Below are 14,637 nucleotides of genomic sequence, written 5' to 3'. Positions count from 1 at the left end.
GGTTTGAGTAATTCAAAGCATGATAGTGGCATTTACTGAAATTTACAGATTTACAATCTGAGCAGATTTGAGAACATACATCGATAATTCTGTTTCTATATCTAAAGTCTGAGATGTGAGACAATCAGTTTGAAATGCTAAACTGGCAACAGGATACGTGAGTTTGTAAATAAGGAGTTAAAGCTGCAGATGTACCTTATTATTCATTCATTACTATTTTCTGAACTTCTGCAATAAAGAAAAAAAAACCTTATTGTAAGAAGAAGAATGGCCAGTATGTAATTCAATTACAAAGAACTTGCTAGAAAAATTGGGGGAGAAAAATTATGCAGATTTCAAGGCAGTGATTGGCTTGGAGAGTCTGACTGAAGACAGGTGTAAGAGGCAATTGAGAAATAGGGAAGATCACATTCAGGGTATGAATACCCAGACAAGAGAGGACTGTAAACTGCTTAAGCAGAGAGAAAGAAGGACACATTCCTGCGAAAGAGGAAACAGGTGTATGTTACATCTTGAGGTAAGAAAAGCATATATAGGCAAGCTCTGAAAAATGGCTTTATGTTTTTAAAGTATTTAAAAGTAAAGAATAAGTGAAAGAAGCTGTTGAGGATAGAAACAGAGAAAAGATTAGTAAATAAATAATAAGGGAAATTGATAAAGTGTATTAGTCAGGGTTCTCTAGAGGGAGAGGACTAATAGGATAGATGTATATATGAAAAGGAGTTTATTAAGGAGTATTGACTTACACGATCACAAGGTGAAGTCCCACAATAGGCCGTCTACAAGCTGAGGAGCAAGGAAGCCACTCTGAGTCTCAAAACCTCAAAAGTAGGGAAGTTGACAGTGTAGACTTCAGTCTGTGGTCAAAGGCCCATGAGCCACTCGTAAACCACTGGTGTAGGTCAAAGACTCCAAAAGCTGAAGAACTTGGAGTCTAATATTTGAGGGCAGAAACATCCAGCACAGGAGAAAGACGGACGCCAGAAGACTTAGCCAGTCTAGTTCTCCCACCTTCTTCTGCCAACTTTTATCCTAGCCACACTGGCAGCCGATTAGATGGCTCCTTCCCAGATTAAGGGTGGGTCTGCTTCTCCTAGTCCACTGACTCAAATGTTAATCTCCTCTGGCAAACACCCTCAACAGACACACCCAGGAACAATAATTCAATCCAATCATGTTGACACTCAATATTAACCATCACATAAGGCATCAAGGAAATGAACAGCACATTGATGCAGTTTGAGAAGAATACCATGATTCTCAGAGGTCTCAAAACAGAAAGAAAATAAAGGTAGTAATCACCATGGAAGCAACATATTTTTAATAATTCATTGAGGAGACAGAGGAAGGAGTAGCGAGGGGACAAAACATCAGAGCACACAAGGTGTCAAGAGGTGGCCTTGGTTAGATTATGACACTGATGAGGCAGCCGTAGAAGTTTAATTCTAATTTGTCTAGCACAGATAAGATTAACTCAGTTTTAAGAGTCACTTTTCTTTCTAACTGACCCTTAAAAATTGTGTCATAAGGCTGAAAGGAAACTATAAAGGAATCTACAGATTTTTCATTGAAAACTATTGTCACAGTTAGGAAATCAAGTAAAAACAAAAGGAATTTGATATCAAAATACTGGTCACAGGTTTTCTGTTTCGTTTTGTTTCTTTCTTTTTCCTTTTTACTTATTATTTATTTATTTGAGATGGAGTCTCACTCTGTTGCCTAGGCTGGAGTGCAGTGGTGTGATCTTGGTTCACTGCAACTTTCATTTCCCGGGTTCAGGCGATTCTCCTGCCTCAGCCTCCTGAGTAGCTGGGATTACAGGCACCCATCACCATGCCCAGCTCATGTTTTATATTTTTGGTAGAAACGGTGTTTCACCATATTGGCCAGACTGGTCTCAAATTCCTGACCTCAAGTGATCTGCTCGTCTCAGCCTCCCAAAGTGCTGGGATTACAGACATGAGCCACTGCACCCAGCTTGTTACAGGTTTTTCAAAATCATCAAGGAGGATTTCTGCTTTTCTTATACTGTATTATGGATTCAGTGTCGGAACTTGTTATTAGTTTCCACTTCTCCATCACACATTTCAATTTCATAGTTAATATTATTATACATTTGAATTATATTTATAATTCAATATACATTTGAATTATATTTATAATTCAATATACATTTGAATTATATTTATAATTCAATATACATTTGAATTATATTTATAATTCAATATACATTTGAATTATATTTATAATTCAATATACATTTGAATTATATTTATAATAGACAAACACATTTTTATGTAAAATTAGAAGTCCCAGATCCCATTTTCTGCATTACTCTCCTAAGCAAATGCTATTGCTAATGTATTGTGCATTACAATTTGCCATCATTTTAAAATAAGAGGTTTTAGATTATTCTTAAGAAAAGGGTATTCAAAGGCATAATTATTGTACCATCCAGATAAGCCAAAAATACATCCTTATGTATTTACTGTTACAATATATTCTTGGCATAAAAAAGTAAAAAAAAAAACCCTAAACATATAATATAATATGAATGTAATATATTCTAGCTAATACATGAGATTGATTTAGCAAACAAAACTGTGAATAAACATGTAACTTCAAATCATATATACTTGCTGTCTAGAAAAGACCATTGATACGGTTTGGTTGTGTCTATACCAAAATCTCATCTTGAATTCCCATGTGTTGTGGGAGGGACCTGGTGGGAGGTAATTGAATCATGGGGGCAGGTCTTTCCTGTGCTGTTCTCATGATAGTGAATAAGTCTTACGAGATCTGATGATTATAAAAAGGGGAGTTTCCCTGCACAAGCACTCCTCTCTTTGCCTGCCACCATCCAAGTAAGATGTGACTTGCTCCTCCCTGCCTTCTGCCATGATTAGGAGGCTTTCCCCAGCCAAGTGGAGCTCTAAGTCCAATTAAACCTCTTTCTTTTGTAAATTGCCCAGTCTCTGTTGTCTTTATCAGCAGTGTGAAAAAAGATGAATACAACTAAATTCCAAAATTAGTCAAATAGTTGGTATGAGAAAATTACAATATTAAATGAGAAAATTTCACTTCCTAATTTTTTTTAGTTTCAAATTTTTTTGGTAACAGGTAATATCTGTGCAGATTTGTTACCTGGGAATATTATATGATGCTGAGGTTGGGGGTATGGATTTTGTCACCCAAGTGGTGAGTGTAGTACCTTACAGGTAGTTTTTCAACCAATGACCTCCTTCATCTCCACCTCTTTAGTATTCTGCAGTGCCTATTGTTCCCATATTAATGTTCATGTGTGCTCTATGTTTAGCTCCCACTTGTAAGTGAGAACATGCAGTATTTGGCTTTCTGTTCCCACATTAATTTGCTTAGGATTATGGCCTCCAACCACATCCATGTTGCTGCAGAGAATATTATTTTGTATTTTTCATGGCTGTGTGGTATTCCATGGTGTGTATGTACCACATTTTCTTTATCCAGTCTACCATTGATGAGCACCTAGGTTGATTCCATGTCTTTGCTATTGTGAATAGCATTTCAATGAACGTACAAATGCATGCATCTTTTTGGTAGAACAATTTATTTTCCTTTGGATATATACCCAGTAATGGAATTGCTGAGTTGAATGGTAAGTCAGTTTTCAGTTCTTTGAGAAATTTACAAACTGCTCTTTACAGTGGCTGAACTAATTTACATTCCCACCAACAGTGTATAAGTGTTTTCTTTTCTCTGTAGCCTTGCCAGCATCTGTCATTTCTTGACTATTATAATAAACATTCAAACTTGTGTGAGATGTTATCTCATTGTGGTTTTAATTTGCATTTCTTTGATGATTAGTGATGCTGAGCATTTTTTCATGTATTTGTTGGCCCTGTGTATGTCTTTTGAGAAGTTTCTGTTCATGTCTTTTGTCCATTTATTAATGGGGCTATTTGGTTTTTCCTGTTGATTTGTTTAAGTTCCTTATAGGTTTTGCATATTAAACCTTTGTCAGATGGCATGGTTTGAGAATATTTTCTTACATTTTGTGGGTTGTCTTTTTACTGTGTTGATAGTTCCTTTCGCTGTGTAGAGGCTCTTTAGTTTAATTAAGTTCTACTAGTCTATTTTTGTTTTTGTTGCTATTGCTTTTGGGGGGTTAGCCATAAATTCTTTACCAAGACCAATGTCAAGAAGGGTATTTCTTAGGTTTTTTTCTAGGATTTTTACAGTTTGAGTCTTACATATAAATCTTTAATCAATTTTGAGTAATTTTTTGTGTATGGTGAAAGGCAGGTGTCCAGTTTTATTCTTCTGCATATGGCTAGCCAGTTATCCCGGCACCATTTATCAAGTAGAGAGTCCTTTCCCCATTACTTGTTTTAGTCAGTCTTCTCAAATATCAGATTATTGTATGTGTGTGGCTTTATTTCTACGTTCTGTATTCTGTTCCTTTGGCCTATGTGTCTGTTTCTGAATCAGCACCATGCTGTTTTGGTTATTGTAGCCCCGTAGTATAGTTTGAAGTCAGGTAGTGTGATGCCTCCAGCTTTGTTCTTTTACCTTAGGATTGCTTTGGCTATTCAGGCTCTTTTTTGGTTCTATATGAATTTTAGAATAGTTTTTTTTCTAATATGTGAAAAATGACATTGGTAGTTTGAGAGGAATAGCCTTGAATCTGTAAATACTTTGGGTAGGATGACCATCTTTAAGATACTGATATTTCCAATTCATGATCATGGGATGTTTTACCATTTATTTGTTTTTATCTCTGACTTTTTTCAGCAGTGTTTTGTAGTTCTCTTTGTAGGAATTTTTCACCTTTTTGGGTTAGGTGTATTCCTAGTATTTCATGTTTTTATGTGTCTACTGTGAATGGGGTTGCAATCTTGGTTTGACTCTCAGTTTGAATGTTTTTGGTGTATAGAAATTCTGCTGATATTTGTACACTGATTTTGTATTCTAAAACTTTACTAAAGTCGTTTATCAGTTCCATGAGTCATTTGGCAGAATCTTTAGGATTTTCTAGGCACAGAATCATATGGTCAGTGAAGAGAGATGGCTTGACTTCTCCTTTTCCTATGCAGATGCCCTTATTTCCTTCTGTTGCATGACTGCTCTGGTTAGGACTTCCAGTACTATGTTAAATAGGAGTTGTTAGAGTGGACATCCTTGTCTTTTTCCAGTCCTCAAGGGGGAATGCTTTTAGTGTTTGCCTGTTTACTATGATGTTGGCTGTGAGTTTGTCATAGATGGCTCTTATTATTTTGAGTTTCCTTCAGTGCCTAATCCATTGAGGGTTTTTGTCATGAAGGGATGTTGGATTTTATGGAAAGTTTTTCCTATGTCTATTGAGATAATCACATGGTTTTTGTTTTTAACTCTGTTTATGTGGTGAATCGCACTTATTGATTTGCATTGCAGCCCAGGAATGAAGCCTGCTTTATAGTGGTGAGTTAACTTTTGGATATGCTGCTGAATTTGGCTTGCTAGTATATTGTTAAGGATTTTTTTTCATCTATATTCATCAGGAATATTGGCCTGAAGTTTTCTTTTTTTGTTGTGTTTTTGCCAAGTTTTGATATCAGAGTGGTGCTGGTTTCCCAGAATGAGTTAGGGAGGAGTCTCTTCTTGATGTTTTGAAAGAGTTTCAATAGAATTGGTACTAGCTCTTCTTTGAACTTCAGGCAGAATTTGGCCGTGAATCCATCTGGTCCAGGGCTTTTTTTGGTTGGTCTATTTTTTATTAGGGATTCAATGTTGGAACTTGTTATTAGTCTATTCAGGTGTTCACTTTCTTCCTGATTCAATCTTGGGAGATTCTGTGCTTCCAGAAATTTACCAATTTCCTCTGGATTTTCTAATAATAGAAAATTCATAATAGTCTCTGAGGATCTTCTGTATTTCTCTGGAATTGGCTGTAATGTCATATTTGTCATTTCTGGTTGTACTTAATTGCATCTTTTTCTTTCTTTTTAAGTCTAGCTAGCAGTCTATTACTCTTCTTTATTCTTTTGAAGAACCAGCTCTTGGTTCATTGATTTTTTGTATAGATTTTTGCATCTCAAGTTCATTTAGTTCTCTAATTTCCGTTATTAATTTCCTTCTGCTAGCTTTCCTTTTTTTTTCTTTTTTAGCTTCTCTAGGTGTAACATTAGATTGCTATTTTGAGTTATTTATAACATCTTGATGAAGGCATTTAGGGGTATATACTTGCTTCTTAACAGTGCTTTATCTGTATTCCAGAGATCTTGGTAAATTTTGTCCTGATTTTAATTAATTAAAAACTGTTTTTATTTCATTTCATTGTTCACTCAGGAATTATTTGGGAGCAAGTTGTTTAATTTCCATTCATTCGTGTAGTTTTCAGAGATCTTGATATTGATTTCCATTATTATTGCACTGTGGTCTAAGAGTATGCTGGGTATGAATTTCATTCTTTTGAATTTATTTTCATCTCATAATTTTTTTTTTTTTTTGAGATGGAGTCTTGCTCTGTTGCCCAGGCTGGAGTGCAGTGGCCGGTTCTCAGCTCACTGCAAGCTCCGCCTCCAGGGTTCACGCCAGTCTCCTGCCTCAGCCTCCCAAGTAGCTGGGACTACAGGCGCCCGCCACCTCGCCCGGCTAGTTTTTTGTATTTTTTAGTAGAGACGGGGTTTCACCGTGTTAGCCAGGATGGTCTCGATCTTCTGACCTCGTGATCCGCCCGTCTCGGCCTCCCAAAGTGCTGGGATTACAGGCTTGAGCCACCGCGCCCGCCTTCATCTCATAATTTTTATTTGAATGTTATCAGAACTAGGAAAAACTGAAGTGTTTTTCCCAATCTCACACTCAATACCACAATCAACACAAAATGCTTCACCTCTGGTCCACAAAATATATGTGGATTTCTCTTCATGAACAATAATTATTTGGTGGAAACCCACTGGTTGTTCTACAATTTAACTCAATTGTAGTATTCGCTAGCTGGAGTTACAGTCCAGTCTCACAGGTTAAGGGCTCAGTTCCACAAGATCCTCCCCCTTCAGATGCCAATTGTAAGTAGCAGGTTGCCAGCTACATTTCCAGCTGACTGGCTATAAATCAGGGTTCCTACTAGCCCCTCCTAAGGGTGATTAATATGCTCCATGGGCCACAAACCTTAGAGGAACACTTACTTATGCTTACCAGCTTAGCATATTAATAAAGAATATGAGAGAGGCTGCAGATGAACAATCCGATGTGCAAGACATGCATAGCGCAGGTTATGTGGGAAGGTGTGCGGAGCTTCCACGCCCTCTCTTGGTGCACCACCCTCCAGGGAGCTCCAGAGTGTTCAGCAATCCAGAAGTTCTCCGATCTCTGGTTTGGGGTATGTAATAGACGTTTGCTTACATAGACATGATTGATTACTTCATTAGCCATTGATGATCAAGTCAAGCTTCAGCCCCTCTCCACTCCCTGGAGGTCAGTGGGTAAAACTGAAAGTTCCAACCCTCTAATCACATGATTGTTTCCTTTAATCACCAGCCCCCATACTGAGGCTATCCAGGAGCCACTCATTAGAGCCCCCTCATTAGAACAAAAGATACTCTCTTCACCCAGCAAATTTCGAGGTATTTGGGAGCTCTGTGTTAGATGCTCCTAACACTCAAGAAATCCCAAAGATCTTAGGAGCTATGGGTCAGGAACCAGGGTCAGAGACTGACTATTAGAACAGAAGCTTCTCTAGCACGTTTATCTGCAAGCGTTTTAAGAGCCCTGTCTGAGGAACCTAGAAGCAAAGACCAAATCTATGTTTTTTATTATATCATAATATTAGAAATATAAATTTAAAAATAACTGATTGGGCCAGGCGTGGTGGCTCATGCCTGTAATCCTAGCACTTTGGGAGGCTGAGATGGGTGGATCACGAGGTCAGGAGATCGAGACCATCCTGGCTAACATGGTGAAATCCCGTTTCTACTAAAAATACAAAAAAATAACTGGGCGTGGTGGCAGGAGCCTGTGGTCCTAGCTACTCCGGAGGCTGAGGCAGGAGAATGGCGTGAACCTGGGAGGCGGAGCTTGCAGTGAGCTGAAATCATGCCACTGCACTCCAGCATGGGTGACAGAGAGAGATTCTGTCTCAAAAAAAAAAAAAAAAAAAAAAAAAAAAAAGAAAGAAAGAAAACAAACAAACAAAAAGACCTGATTGATGTGAAATGGAAGTATTCAAATGTAGACAAACTTCATGTAAAATAGAAAATGTAAATACAATATTAACTACTTTATTTCCCAATGTGAAAGAGTACTTAAATAATTTGACCTATGGGTTTACAAGGAATGTATTTACATTGTTTAGCATTATACTAAGATGGCAGTCTTGACACCATGCAGTATGACTTATGTGTTTTGCCAAAAAGTGCAAAGGCGCTGAAGGCAATGATTATTTAGTGAATGTGTATCAAGTAAAAGCCATTCCACGTGAATCACACAGACAAGTTTCACTTTATTATGAAATAATGCTATAAGAAAAACTATTATTCTCCCCATTTAAAAAAATATAAAGATGCTTGAAAAGGATAATACTTTCATTTGTAATTATTATATTTATATAGCACTTAATATATATGTCATATATGTATTATGTCCATATGTATGAATACTTAAATGTACATAATTATTCATGTATGTACCCACACATTTAATCCTCACAACATCCCTGAGATAGGTGTGTATTTTATCTCTATTTTATAAAAGAGAAAGCTGGGGCACAGACAGGTTAAAAGACTTGTGCAGGATCATATAGCTAGTAAATAGGGTAACCAGGTTTTATCCTTTAAAAAGCTTCTCCAGAGACCTTGCTCTTAAACACTATACATTACTTAATTTCTTAAAGAACTGCATCTTTATTTAACCTCAGGCATCAAAAAAAGATTCTGGAAAAACTCTCCTTGTCTGTGTGTGCGTCAAAAGAATTGACAAACTGACTAATAGTCCAGAGAAAGCAAATAAAACGAAATAGATTCAGCCATTATCTATTGGTGCACATTATATGATCTTACTTATCGACTGGCAACTCAGTTTAATCAAGGAGTGCCTTCGAGGTCAAATGATCAAAACACTTCACTGTTCCTCTACCTTTGACCCATTGATTTCTCTGAGGAAAATGCTCTGATGCTATTGTATTGAATCAATAGTTATTTATTTTTATACTGGAACCATGTTGCCTAGATTTATATTCCCTGTTTCATTCTGAGTTAAGCTGGCCACAAGAGAAATTCTGTATGAGATGTGGAGGGTAAAGGTGAAGCAGCAGTGGCTTCACACTGGGAAAGTTGGTGTAGGTTGCCAGGCCCTGGTGGGGCTCATGCATATTGTCATAATTCGTCCATGCCCCTTTTGGTGAGGGCTGCAGCCAGGTCCCCAGCTCCTCCAGCTCCCATGGAGTTCCTCCTTCAGGGTTATCAATCCTGCAGCTGATGGCAAAGGGCTTGGGCCTTTCTGCCAGTCATATGCAATGTTAGGGTTGGTGGTCACGTGAGGCTGATGTGCTTTTGCTCTGGTTGATTCCAGTGTGTTCTCATGTCCCCTTGCTTTGCACCCAGCACTTCTTCCCCACTGCCAGCTCAACAGCCTTCAAGACTCTAGGGCCTTCTCCTGACATGGAGGTGAGACCCTTCCATAGGCTTTTCCACCAGCTGTCACAACGATGGGAGGTCTAATCCCCACGATGAATCCATTAGTCCATAGTACTCACAGTGCTGCTACTTCCTGGATCAAACTTTAATACTGACATTAATCCTGAAGTTGTTCCAGGAGAATAGAACCTTAAGACATGTTCTTTGATTGAGATCTGGGCTATCTGGAATTGGTTCTCTGATTCAATTTGCTTTCAAGCTGTTAATGACTCCTTCACCAGTGGAAAGGTGGGCACTAGTAGTCCTATGACATGCACTGGCAAAAGCATTGCTTAAATAACCTGTAGACTTCCATAACCAGATGCCTTACAGGTAACAATGTTCTGGATAGCCAAGTAACTGCTAACATAGAATATTTTTATCAAAAAATATAAAAAGTGGTGGAGCTGGCTGGTTGCTTCCAAGTGTTCTGGAGAACTTGGGAAAGAAAATGATGAGTTTGGGATTTAAAAAATACACCTCAATACCCAAGCAAAAAGAAAAAATGTCAGAAAGTTTATATTGCTACTGTGAAAGAAACCCTTAACTCTTGTAGCTTATAGGACCAACATTGTTGAAACTAAACCCAAAATCTAAACCTATGAGTAGCTGAATCACAATTTAAATTGAATTAATAATCACATAGGATCCTATATGTTAAAGCTGGGGCACTGAGTATAATAGAGGGGCATCCTGAAAATCATGAAGACATATGAATTTGAGAAAGCTGGAGATCTCTCAAACTTCTGACTTGTGCCTGCCTTCACTTGCCAGAAGTCACTGAAGGAATTTCGTGTCTTCTTGCCTGAGGAAACTCTAATGGCCTCTCTTGTGACAGCTGCCTTGAAGGGGCTGCCGGTTCTCCACAGGATTTGCTACCACCACCTGCCATGACTTCTAGTCCAAGTCAGTCAGGCCACAGGAAATAATTACAAAGTATGCAAGTGAGAACCGTGAAAAGATGCAATACACACCAACAGATGCTTCTAGGAAGGCTCCATCCACGGCTGCACAGAGCATCATATACACCAGCATGGCATTCCAGCAGCATTGCCTCCGACAGAAAGATGATTTAACGAAGCAAGACAATGGACTCTTGCTCATGGAATTCACTGATAGCTCTTCACATTTTTTCAAGCTAGATCATGTAGTGGAATTGACCTGTGTGTTCCATCAGGAGGCATATGATGACAGTTTAGCTCAATATTTTTTATGCTAACTTTGCTTCACTTGATTAAGTCTGGCTTCTGCCAGGTTTCTTTGTCTCTCTCCTGTCAGGTTACCCTTTTTCCCTCTGCAATTAATAACTAATCTGTTGGAAAATACTTACAATCAGCGCATGTAGCCTTTTCCCATCAAATTTTCACCCAATAGTTCTACTATCCATTGATTTTTGCCTGGAACATTTATTAACATGGTATTGGAAAAGAATGATTTTTATAACTGCATCATTCCATTTATATTTATTATTTAGTACTTCTCTGTAAGAAAGGATTTCTCTGTAAATCTCTGTAAGGAAGAGGTTTTTCCTTCTCCTGTGTTATGTATATATGTGTATATATATATACACGTGTGTATTCACATTTATATGTGTGTATTCACATGTATATATGTATATACATATGTATGCATTTGGTGTAAGTATAAATTTATGTATTATTCTTTTAGTTTGAGATGTTTCATTAAAATTGAATTTCTAACACAATTATATACAGAGCAAATTTAAATCCATATGATGTAGAGTATAAATTGCAATATTAATGTGTTGCATCATGTGCATCTTACCCACTCTTGAATTCATAGATCTAAAGTATTATAGAACATAGTAGGCACTCAATATATATTTATTGGCCATATAATGTATGTCACTGAATACTTTGATTAGTTTTTGTCTCCACTCAGCTATGTCAATTAGATGGGCACAGTGTGAGTTCCGATTTCATGTTATATAGCCATTCATAGAAAAATGATAATGTCCTAATATAATTATTAACCTTACTGTAGTCATATTCTACTTGCAAATATAAAATGCAAACAGTCAGGGAACAGCGTGAAAGGGTATAAAATGAAGTCAGTTGAGAAGAAAACTGTTTTAAAAAGAAGGAAATTGGATTAGGAGTTCAATTTATGTTAAAGCTAAACCCATTAAGCTGAACAGATAAAAATGCTCCAGAGCACAGGAGGTAGAACTGGGAAATTACAGTGGCGAATTGGGCAATACAACAAAATGATCTAATAAACTAGCAATTTACCATATTATTATTAGCTCAAAAGGCAACTTAATCAAAACAATTTGGTTTATATTGCTTCTAACGTAGTTGTGTACTTTCACAATTTTTTTTTTAAGTACAAAACTTTTAGTCACAGGACTACAGTTTTATAAATTAGAATACATGCTGCTAAAATTATTAGTGTTACTACCTTGGTGATGACTATAGTTATAAAGGCATCCGCTTAAATGCCACAGTAAATCAAGACACAATTACAGCCAAGCCAATTTTTAATCTTTCTGTATATGCCCTTTTGTTTTGAGAATAAATAAAAGCACTTCTCTATTTTCTCCTCTACCATGTTTTTTCAAATAAAGATAGCTATAAAACATTTTTAAAATATATTCTTTGGTGGATATTAAGAAATTAATTAAGAGTCTCATGTCCTAAGATTTTTATTCAGTTAGTAAGAAATATTTAAAAAGTAGTAGGGCACAAAGCACCCTAAATATCTTTATTCTATAATTGCTTTTGGAAAATGGAGCAATTATCCTTGCTTAAAGTTTCCCAATTTCACATAATTTTATTACTGTTTTTTTGTTAACCTATTTATACAATGACTCTGATGTTGGAAAAGTTAGTTGGGCATGACAGATAAATCTTTCCATGAAATTGACCTTTAATCATTCAATTATTTCTCTGCTGCAAACCCTGGTGTCTATTAGTTCAGAGCCCCCATGTCAAGGATGGGCAAACAGATGTCTAAACAGCTGACAAATCGAGGATCTTTGCTTCTCTAAATTCCTTAACTCAAATGGGTTTAACAAAATGCTATGTTTTGTATAGTTAATTGCTACAAATCTCTTTCTAAGATCCTGATTAAATTCTGTAACTTTACTTTTGGCTTTTGGTTTGGGCTCTTCTATTGATTAAAAGGCCTTCAGGGTTAGTGAGTACATGCTCACCTCCATTCCCACCTGTCCTAGAATGTTTCATTGCTTCTAAGTATTTTGACTCGAAATCCCTTGGGCATAGGGTCCCCACCAAGAAACAGGATGGATCCAGGATAGGTAGCCACACCACCCTGTCAATATGGGACAAAATATAAGTTTAGACATTGATGCTGCGTCTGTCAGATCTTGGCCAAAAATGGGGGAAGATAAACTAAAAATAAAATCTTAAACCCTCCTACCAACTGAACTGACCCTCTTATGGCCATAGGACCCTCACCTCCCAAACCAACCCTTAAAACAGAGTTCCTGACAATGATAGGATGGAAGTTCAGACACACCTTTTTATATACCCACCGTCTTAGGGTTTAGATACAACAACTGACCAGCATTAATGTTAAAATAGAGATCATAAAACTGACAGAATAGACTCTGTGTGGCAATAAGAGCTCATGGGTACCCCAAAGTTTTCTATCTATTTTACAAAAACTTTTAAAATTTGGGCTTATAATTCTGACAATAAGGGCTAAAATTTATCTTATACTCCAGTGTGCAATTAAATGTTATGTTAGGACAGTGGATAGATGCACTAATGTGTTCATGCTTTACCTCCCAGATCCCGTACTGTGCACTAGTAAATACTTGCAGGTCACTGACAGGCAATTTCATGACTTTAATCCTGACTCCTATCCCAATTATGCCCTTTGCCAGAAGGAAAAAGCTGGAGCAGTCTTGGTCTGATTTCTAGTAGATTAGGATTGAAGTATGATCTCCTCACCTCAGGATTGAAGTATGATCAAACCCATGCAGACTGAAACCATCCTTATCAACTTTACAAAATTAATCAAGAATGGTGGGGTGGGGAATGAAAGTAAATCAATCTTGCAGCACATGCAGGGTTAATGATTAGGTCAGCCTGCTCTCTGACCTGCTTCCTCGTACTTGCTTGGTGCCTATTGCCTTAGAATCACATAGACCCAGTTACAAGATTATAGTTCCCCTTAACTGCTCTATGGATAGCAACTCGCACATTATAAAATGTTATGTTTTCCACTTGAGACATTCTTTCAGGTCCTGCATACCAATGAAATACTTTTACCAGCTAGTCTGAAGGATCCCACAGGAGTTGACTCACCAAAGAATGTAGTTTCCATATCCTGAGGACTTCATCTCCCTTACCCTGACAAGTCAACAACCCCAATTCTCCACCCCCTCACCTTCCACGATCCCTTAAAACCCCAGCCCAGAACTCTTTGGAGAGATGGATTTGAGGTCTCCTCTCATCTCTTTGCTCTGTCCCCTATGACCATTAAACTCTTTCTCTGCTGCAAACCTTGCTGCTTCAGTATAATGGGCCTGCTACTCTGCAGTGGCATGAAAACCCATTGTCCTATAATTTTTCAAAATTTCTGAATACTGAATGTGGGATAGCATGGGTTTGAGCAACTGCTTGGGCTGTAGTCTTATGGGAACCCTTACTTTTATGTGTTTTACCTTAAGAAAACTCCCCAGGTTCTCATGCTGAACATCCAAGCAAGACACCCTGGTGATTCAGGCAGAAAGAAATGAATAATAATAGTAAACTAAGCCCATAGCCTTCTCCTTATCAATGGCTTGCTCTGCAGAGGATGAAAAGAGCCTTGTTCAGCAGCCAGGGGCAGAGATTTCTACCCATCCCATTTTCCTCTAGTCTTCCTCTATTTCATAAAGAAGAGAGAAAAATAACATCAAAAGAGGCCAGGGTTTCAAGGAAATAGTTTGGAATATGGTAGCCCAGGGGAAAAAAGCTACACCATTGAGGAAACCCTTGTGAGGGTCACATTCAGATACACAGGCCCATTAATGGTTTAA

The sequence above is a fragment of the Chlorocebus sabaeus genome, chromosome 13, assembly GCF_047675955.1.
Source record: "Chlorocebus sabaeus isolate Y175 chromosome 13, mChlSab1.0.hap1, whole genome shotgun sequence".
NCBI lineage: Eukaryota > Metazoa > Chordata > Mammalia > Primates > Cercopithecidae > Chlorocebus > Chlorocebus sabaeus.
The sequence above is the reverse complement of the archived record's forward strand: the minus strand, read 5'-3'. Positions refer to the sequence as shown.